This window comes from Mauremys reevesii, linkage group 5 (genome assembly GCF_016161935.1).
Source record: "Mauremys reevesii isolate NIE-2019 linkage group 5, ASM1616193v1, whole genome shotgun sequence".
NCBI lineage: Eukaryota > Metazoa > Chordata > Testudines > Geoemydidae > Mauremys > Mauremys reevesii.
Window position 1 is genome coordinate 15,891,460 of NC_052627.1, and position 10,449 is coordinate 15,901,908.

Below are 10,449 nucleotides of genomic sequence, written 5' to 3' on the forward strand. Positions count from 1 at the left end.
GTGAACTGAAATACTACTTTTACAGTGCAAATATTTGTCGTCAAAATTAAATATAAAGTGAGCACTGTAAACTGTTGTAGCGGTGTATATTGATTTCAACTACCTCGATATAACGCCACCCGATATAACACGAATTTGGATATAACGCAGTAAAGCAGTGCTGCACACTCCGGTGGATCAAAGCAAGTTCAATTTAGCAGGGTTTCACCTATAATGTAAGTTTTTTTTGGCTCCCAAGGACAGCATTCTATTGAAGTAGAGATGTATTTGAAAATGTAGAAAACATCCAAAAATTAAAGAAATGGTACCCTATTTAACAGCATGATTGATCACAATTTTGTTAATCACTTGACAGCCTTTTGTTTATTGTGACAGCACCTCTGAGCCCTGCTCAGGAGCCAACACCCTATTGTGCTAGGTACTGCATAAATGTGGCCAGGCTCTGCAGGCGCTGAAATGGTTGGAGACCTCAGACAGTTTATACACTTCAGCAGCTGTTGACCTAGCATAAATATGGTCACTGACCTGGGAATTTAAGTACAGGACACAATAAAGATAGTTGCAACAAACAAATCGGGTGGCACCAGGTAACAATGAGGTAATACTGGTCAACATATGTAGCCTGAGACTATGGAGACAAAATTTGATAAGTAATGCAATTTGCATTGGTGTGATCAGAGAGGGCTCAGGCAAATCAGAGGCAGGTAGCACTACCACACACAACTCACCTGTCATCTGCCTGCTGAAAGCTATCCCAATTGTGAGAGAGAGGTGGACTGGGAGAAATCCCTTTGCACGTTAGTCTGTAAAATCATGATAGACCTCCCTGAATTCATCTATCTTCTGAATATCATATTAGTTGCACTACACAGAGCTCATGTACATTCTTGACCAAATAGATCACAGCCTATATAAGGGACATTTCAGATGAGAAAACTGAAGTTGTTCATTTCAAAACATTCTTAAAATATCAACTGGTAAACAGAAGTGAAACTGGAACCGCAGTTGGACTGACCCTGCTAGGACTGAGGGACTACAAGCAACTGGTTGTTTCTCTCAAAACCAGAAATAGAAGTGCAGCCACTGTGATTCACTTCCTTAATCCTTACTGTGATGGATAAGGCCTATTGGTGAGGGTGAACAGTTGTTGCTGTGTGTTTTTTGGAGTTTTTGCTAGTTCCCATTGGCTGTTTGACTTAGTGCAGTTTTATGCAGTTTCCACAAGGTGGCAGGGTCAGTTAATTGGGATTTATAAGCAGAATTGGGTTTGGTTTTTTTAAGAAGTTTTTAATTTTGAGTCGTGGGGTCTGAGGCCTTTTTTGTCAGCGGTGACTTCAACACAAACTTATAGTTTATGAATGATTGTAGGAGTGGTTTTAGTGATGGACTGGTCTAATGACCTGTGTATACACATGTCATTAGAATTTTAGAATCCTCCTATCCCCAATTCTGTTCATGAATTTGGGTGTGTTTTCTTAATTGAACTTTTTGGCCTGGCCACTTGGCCCATCTTGTTCCAATTTTTTGTCCCACACTGGGATATGGTTCTACATGGGAATGTGCCACATTAAGGTAACAGACCATGGAGGATGGAGAGAGTGAAGATGACCTTAATTAATAATGTAAGTGCACACATTTATTGTAATATTTTAACATGCAAGTTAATGTATGCAGCAGAACTAGAACTACTAAAAAAAAAAATGGAATTTGTATAAACACCCCCACTCCCTTCCCTCTGAAATGAGTTGGCTTGTTTAGAAGGGCAGGGCCGCTTCCCTTTTCTTCTCCCCCGCGCCCCCCCAAACCACCCTCCTCTTGTGAGACATGGCAACACTGACTAGGAGCCAACTTTCCTACATCAAAATGGTAGGATTATATGGCATGGTTCAAAAGTGTAAGTTACTACACTATAGCTGTCGTATCTATAAGATACTGACACTGGTTTTTAGCAAATTCCTGTTGTGGTCTAAAACCTTGTTCAGCTGTAGAGAGTTTTCTAATTCATCGAACCCTGGACACTTCGGACAGTCCTAAACACCATTTCACATGAAAAGTTATCACCCTGTCCTTCCAGGTTCAAGCTTAGCATGGTCATGCTAGTATAGTTATAGCAGGAACTGGTGTACAAGATATAGTTTTGGAAGTATCCATTTTGGGATACTTAAGCTCCCTGGCATCACAAGACCAAGCTACAGGCTGATGATTTTATGGCCCAGTGACTGGACTGGGAATCAGGAGATCACTTAATCTGTACCTCAGCTTCCCTGTATGTGCAATGGGGAGTGATAGCTTCACAACATTCCTGTGAGATAAGGGGTTAGAGCATATGGAGATCCTGGGATGGAAGTGTGCTATTAATTTCCTACCAGGGTCAGCCCAATCCGTGTGCAGTAAATTTATGTACTGCACTACATCTTACCATGAATGGGCCTTTTGGATGAGTTAAACACCAGGCATAGTCTGTGGATGCTGTATATCGTGGCATGCTTTAAAATGATGCTTAGCTTTTGGTGCTCGCTTAGATTTGAACTTGCCTCACGTTCCCCATGTCTGAGTAACTTTGACCACTGATTGTCTGTCTGATATCAGAAAAATTATTTCTAAGATCTTTCAGTGAAGTCTATGTATTTTCTAGTACTTTGGCAACTTTACCTAGTTCTTGTTTCTCCAGCTGCAACCTTTTGGACACTACATTTATTTCTTCCAGAATTTTAGTCTGAAAAACAATCACGGGAACTACACTGAAGCTTTCTAAATGTTTCCATAAAGATGAAGCTTTGTCTCACTGTTTGGGCTTACTGGTCTTCAGAATACTTTGAGCCAAGACTTTAAATATAGCTCTGTGTGGCTATCTCAAGGCAACCCAAGGCCGGCATATAGCTCCGAAAACACTTAGTCTCTGCTTTCTTCTTCTTTTGTAAGCAAACCCAACATAGGACAATCAGTTAATGTGGTGGCCAAAAAAATTATAGAATTTCTCAACTAAATCATAAAAGTTTTGAGATTCTGTGATCGTTGGTACTGAATTGTTTACCTCTAGATGCAAATTGTATGCAGCAATATGCCAATATCTTGCATTAGATTTTCTCAGTCATTCTTGCTTGTACACCAGAAGAGATTCCACTTGTATTCACAGCACTGTTCAGCTCCCCGACCCTGTCATTTCAATAGTCCTAAACCATTGTCTTCTATGCTCTCAATGACAGTCTCAGGATTAGGACCTGATTGTTCACTCACTTCATTAAATCCTGGAAAGCTCTTGTTAAAGAATCATGCCAAAAATAAATATGGTCTTTCTATGGCAACAGACCAAAAACTTTCTTATTTGTCTGACTTTGAATAAGTCCTGGAATGTAGTCACTATTGCTGATTAAAATGGAGCATTCTTGATGTCCTTAATTTCTGTAACCTGGTCTGATAGCAACTATATGATCTTGTTATGCATTTCTGGGCTGAGGTTTGTTGTTGGGCTGTTTGGCTTCCTTATGAGTTCTTCAGGAATAGGAGCATATTTGGCCAATAGTTCAGCAGTAGACAAAAAGCTGCTACTGTTTGTTTGGTGAAGCAACCTCCCTTTCCTTATTTTTGATTCAAGATCTTCATCAATGTTACTATGCAAACACCACAGATCAGATACTCAGCAAACTTGAAAATGGCAATCCAGATGTGTATCACTATTTCAAGATAAATGCTATCAGTCTTTCATTCCACCTAGCCATGCCCAGCAATCAGAATTATTTTCCCAATCTCCAAAAAACCAACAGTGCTGGCAGTAATGTTTGACCGGCACAGGAGAATAGCATAACCAGGTTTGTTTGTGTTTTTTTGATTTCTGTCTTCAGCACCGTTTCATAAGATGTTGAAAAGCATCGATTTGTCTTAGTCTTCTGCGAGTGGTCCCTCAAGTTGACAAGGGCCATGTTTTACAGCAAAAACATTTCTGTTCCAAACTTAGTTTCAGCACTACATTTTTACTTGCCAGTGGGATTTTTCTCTAAACAACTCAGTTTGAACTTCCATGGAATAAAGAGATCCTTGGTTGCTGCAGGGTATTAATATTTTGATTCTGAACTAAGTCTGCTCCTTGAACACTGTCAAGTTCAAATGTCTTGTGCTATTGGGAATAAAAACACTTTCAACCTTTGCTGTCAGAATTTTCCGTGATTTTGTTATTGGTAGTTGATGCTGTCGTGCTATATACATCTGCTATAGTGACACTTTGCCACAAATCGATGTTTTTTAAAAACTTGATATTTGCTCCCTAGTTTTTTGTTTCTTGAACTTAGCAGCTCCAGTCAGTTGTTTCAAGGTTTTTTTTAAACAGTGCATGCATTTCTGACAATACAAAGAAATACAGTGCTCACTGGCAGCGAGGTAGTGTTAAGTTGGTAATTTTGACACAAGTCTCCAAAAATCTATCTTGTATGTGATGTCACCATAAGATAAAGCACCCATATTCAAAACCTGACCAACATTAGATAAAATTGACTGGTATAATTGAAAATCCAAGCAACAGCAGTTGAGACTTCACATATTCGTAATAAATATACATCATATCAACCTACGATGAGTAATTTAGCTTTTTCTATACCAAACTTTAAGTAGCACGGCACCTCAAAAGTACACATAATTAGTCAAAAAGCCCAAGGCTTGAGTCACCATTATGTTACTCCAGTTTCAAGTTAGTGTAACTCTACTGAAACTAAACAAATGGATTTACATAGCTGTAAAAGGAGAGTAATGCAATAGGGAATCTTCATAGCTGAACCCCCAATTTTATCCATGGAACTTGTAATGTGAGCACAAACAGCATTTGCTTTCACCAATCATGTAGCTGGGCACCACATGCAAACAAGTGTCATAAATATACCGCTTGCTCTTGAAAACTTGGTCTGTATCACAGAAACCCAAGACCAGGATGCTGTGACCTAATGTATGGAGAGTCATCACCACTCACTCAAACTTGTCCTGGCAGCCCCCTCCCCATGACAGATGGGCAGCTGGGCCAAACCTCAATGCCACTTCCAGCCTTATAAGCCCAGATGCAATTCTACTGAGTTTGGCTCTACCAGCTTTCCATTGGACTGAGGGGCGGTGGAGCCAATTTGAGTGAGTGATGTTGTGACTCTCTGCTTCAGGTGAAGTCTTGGAGTGCTGCTCCATCGGGTTGGGACTCAGTACTTTGTGGGCCCAGGCATGACTGCATCACTTGCACCAATGTAGCGAACCCTTACTGTTATCTAGCTTGTGATATGCTTTCTTTGAAACAATATTGCTGAATGAAAGTTAATAATTATCTTCCTGGACATCCATGACTGAATATCATGTGACCATGGTGAGGGACATTATGGGCATTGGAGGGAATAATGAATAAATGAAACAGAGTAATTTTCAGAAGCCACTATTCAAGGGGAGAGGATGAGTTGAAGTTCACTGCCATCATTCTCCCTGCCTGTTTAAACGAGGGGTAAACTCTGAAATGAGACAGATAAAGGGCACCCTTTTCCTTTATTTACAGAGTTGCTATAGTGTGAAGGGATCATAGCACGGCTTACGTGTTTAGCAACAACCATTTCACTTGTACTGTATAACTCCTTATGGTGATAATGGCTTTGGGTGCCCACCATCCAGCCAGTCTTCAGCTTGGAGAAGGGTAGTTGGTTACCAGACTATGCCCAGCCAGCTGTGGAGGAGGCTGCTTTGAGTAGAGGGTAGCAGAGAAGAGGAATTTCAAAGACTCTGGCAATGATGGAGTGATGATTTCATTTAAAAAAGCCCTACACCAACAACAAAAAGTGTTTTATAATGTATTTAAAATTTCCCTCATTCACTGACCAATTTATTAAAAAAAAAACAAAAAAAACAACCAACCCTCTAATGGCGGTCTTGTGGCTTCTCCAAGTACAGCGCTATAGCGACATCGATAGATCTGTAGTATAGCCCTGGCCTTGATCTAGGAGGCTCATGTTCCTTCAACAGCAGAACCCTCCTTCATTGGGACACCCAGCTGGAAAGCGCTGTCAACTACCCAATTGCCTCCATTATCAGCGACCCAATACAGAACGGGATGGTGGTGTTTTTTTAATTACTTTAACAGTAGAAAGCATGAAGCCATTCAGGAGCTCTATTAAAATTAGATCATATCATTTAGCAACCACAGTGGACCAGGGGAACTGCATAACAAGAACAATGGGCCGTACAAGTCAGAACCTACAGGAGTGATTAAGGGTATCTACCAAACATTTCTTCATACAGTAGGTATCTTAGGCCATGTCTACACTAACGAATTTACAGCAGTACAGCTGTAGTGATGCAGCTGTGCTGCTGTAAGCTCGCTCATGTAGCTGCTCTATGCCAATGGGAGAGAGCTCTTTCTGTTGACATAATAAATGAACGGCGGTAACGGTGTCAGCAGGAGAAGCTCTCCCGCTGACTTAGTGCTGTGCACACAAGTGCTTATGCCGGCAAAACTCATGTCACTCAGAAGAGTGTGTTTTTAACACCTGAGTGACATAAGTTTTGCTGACATACATGGTAGTGTAGACCTGGCCAAGTGAATGGTATGAGAATGCCAGGGTTTAAATATTTATTTTTGACAGGGTCGTATCAGCCCTCTTGATGTAGTACGGTGCAGCCGGGGGTGAAAGTACGTTAAAGGACTTACCGGTACGCCGGAGTCCTGGGCAGGGGTGTGGCTTCAACTGGAAGAGGTGGGGCCTCAACCGGAAGAGGTGGGGCCTTTAAATCAAGATTTAAAGGCCCTGAGGCTCCAGCTGTGGCTAGGAGCCCCGGGGGGCCTTTAAATCACCCCCAGAGCTCCCAGCTGCAGAGGCGGCTGGGAGCCCGGGGCAATTTAAAGGGCCTGGGGCTCTGGCTGCCGCTACTGCAGCGGAGCCCCAGGCCCTTTAAATCACTGACGGAGCCCTGCCACCACTACCCTGGGGCTCTAGTGGTGCTTTAAAGGGCCCGGGGCTTCCTGCAGCCACGGAGTAGCAGTGTCAGGGGTCTGGCATTGATTTAAAGGGCCAGGGCTCTCCACAGCATCTGGAGCCCCGGCCCCTTTAAATCACCACCGGAGCCTTACCGCTGCTACCCCAGGGCTCTGGCAGCAGGGCTCGGGAGGCGATTTTAAAGGGCCCTGGGCTCTGGCCGCTGCAGGCTTACTTTCACCTCTGCGTGCAGCTGATGCTGTGGTCTTTCAGCTAAAACCTAAAGAACATGCTTCCTATCTGCTAAGTCTAGTATACTAGTTGCATGGAAATTCTGGTGATTTTAGGGTATTCTTCCAAGCACTGAACTAATTAAACAATCAATGGATGAATTAATAATGATTCATCAGGGAATGATCCCTGCTTCCAACACAGTGACCAATATTTTCCAAAGCAACTGATGATTTTGGGGGCCTGATGTTTAGTTTAATTTAATGTAGTGGGGCTCAATTTTCAGAAAGTCCTAAGCATCTGCTCTTTGAAAAAAATCAGACCCATTATAAAGTATCTAAAGCTGGGATCTAAAACAGAGGCATTTAAAATCTCTAGTCACTTAGAAAAGTCTTGGTCATTTTTTTTTTTTAAGCAGCTTGTGTAATTTTAAACATTAGAAATTTGGAAAGAGGAGAATTGACGAAATTATTTGATGTTCAGCATGCCAATAAGTGATCCATTTGATAAGTGTGTGTAATATGGTGAACATATATAACGTGTAGATTCTTGTTAAAAGTGTAATTATCTCTATTAGAATTCCTTGTTTTAAGGTGCAGATATACCCAATGAACTTATGGTCCAGGAAACTGTTGGCTTTCTCTGCAGTGTGAATCATTGTGTTTATTCCTGGCTAACATTTGGATTAAATTATTCCTCCTAAATCAGGTTCACCAAGTGAGTATAGAACAAAGCCTAGCAGCCATCTTTCAGTGATACATTTTGAGCACCAGCTCATTGTTTAAATGTCATAAAACCAGAATTTGGAGTGGTTGTTTTTCAAACTGAGGGGGAATTTATACATAAACCTTTTTTTACCCAAGAAGAGGAGTAAGTTGTTCCACTAGAATTTTCCTAGTGTAAGAAAAATGACCCTGTTTATATCTCCTTCTAGAGAGAGAAATAGCCCTGAAAAAGCTCATTAGCATGTATGTCAGCTCTTTAGTTCCCAGATTTCTCACTCAAATGGCTAAAAATGTAGCCATATCCCGTTTGGGACAGACGAGTCAAGGGCTTGGCTTTGAAAAATAAAAACTACTGTATCACAGTATCCTCAGGAAACGTAGGCGCTTGTCTACACTTAAAATGCTACAGCTGGTCCTCTGCTGTGCTTCAGTGTAGACTCTACCTATGCCAACAAGAGGGGCTCTCCCATCAGTGTAGGTCAACCCACCTGGGAGGTGGCAATTCTTCCATCAACGTAGCACTGTGTCTCGGTGTCCTAGAGCCCAGGCTGCACCCCGAGCCCAACTGTCTGCACCTCGGTGAAACCGCCCCATAACCCGAGCCTGAGTTGGCCTGCACAGGCCAGCCATGAGTTTTTAGTTACAGTGTAGGCATCCTGTTAGGGTACATCTACCCAGCTGCTGGGAGTTGTAATTCCCAGCTCACGCAGACGCAGGGCCGGCTCCAGGCACCAGCTCAGCAAGCAGGTGCTTGGGGCGGCCTTGGGGAAGAGGGCGGCACATCAGGCTCTTCAGCGGCAATTAGGCGGTGGATCCCTCAGTCCCTCTCAGAAAACCCTGTGCCAGCCCTGCGCAGACATATATCATCTGCTCGAGCTAGTGCACTAAAACTAACAGTGCGTCCATGGCAGCACAAACTGCAGCTGGGGCTGGCTGCCTGAGTGCGTACCAGGATCTCAGCTGGGACTGCGCTCAGGCGGCTCACCCTTTCTGCCACCCGTGCCCCTGCCACCGCACTGCTATATTTAGTGCATCAGCATGAGCTGAGTTAGTGCTTGTAAGTCTGCCCAAACTGGGAAATTACACCCCCCCAGCTGCAGTGGACATCTAGCCTGAGACCGCAACCAGACTGAATTCCTGACATTACTGGGAAAACAACTAGTTGTCCTTACGGCACTTTAGAGACTAACACATTTATTTGGGTATAAGCTTTCATGGGCTAGAATCCACTTCATCAGATGCATGATGTGGAAAATACAGTAGGCAGGTATAAATATTACAGCACATAAAAAGATGGGAGTTGCCTTACCAAGTGGGGGGGTCAGTGCTAACGAGGCCAAGTCACTTAAGGTGGAAGTGGCCTATTCTCAACAGTTGACAAGAAGGGGTGAATATCAAAGGAGGGAATTTACTTTTGTAGTGCTAACGAGGCCAATGCAATCAAGGTGGCCATCGCCCATTTCCAACAGTTGACAAGAAGGTGTGAGTATCAGCTGAGGGGAAAATTTACTTTTTGTAGTGACCCAGCCACTCCCAGTCTTTATTTCAGGCCTAATTTGATGGCGACACATTACTGAATGTGTCAGGTGTTCAGCAGTTTGTTAAAAGAGAGCAAGAACAACCTGCGATGATTAGAATTTGTTTTGTTATACAGCTGTATAATAGCTACGGTAGTTTCCCTATTGGTAAGAGGCACCTTTATATGTGAAACGGACAAAATTCTCAGCACATAGGAATCAGAGTAATCCTGTTCTTGTATTTTAGACCTGCATTTGAGCAGCTCCCCAGCTGGCGAAAGTGAGCCTCAAAGACCAGGTTGATTTACAGTAAGTAAGGATCTGGTCCATTCTTTATATACAGAAGCTTTTATTGATAAAGGGAGAAAATGGGAAATGGCTCTGCTTGGCTCTTTCTCTCTGGGTTCCGTTACCCAGGTGAATGACTTAAGGTGGTTGGAAGGTTAAAATGCCTTGGAGAAATCAATCTTTCACCACAACTGATTACTGTGAATTTATGCAAGTTTCTCTTTTAGTTTATATTGAAGCACGGAAATCTACAGATCTGATCTCAGAAAAGTGTTTGGACTGGGGCAGTAATGCGTTGTGTATCTTTACTTTGGTCTTAAGTGCATTGCAGATTATATCTACAGGCAAATGCAGCCACTTGTGGTGGTGACAGCATGGCAGACACTCTGTGCTAGCAACATAACATAACATAACCAAGTGTTTTGGAAGGAAAGTAAAGGATAACTTGTTGAACTGAAATTGTAAGCACTATGAGTGGGCAGAATGTAAATTCTTCTCCTACCCAGCAATTCCTGTCAAGCCTCAGTTGTTTCTTTGTAATTATTAATCTTAAATAGAACTATGAAACATTTTTATTGTGCCTTGGGATCTTTACTAAGCGGTTACGTTTAAGGTTAGATTTTTCAAAGCTGCTAAAGTAATTTGGACAGCTAGTTCCCATTAGAAATTAGCTGGGTGTCCAAATTTCCTAGGTCACTCTACAAATCCCATCCTTAAGCTTTATCTGGGTGTAGGTGACTTTCATCTAGATGAATGTCA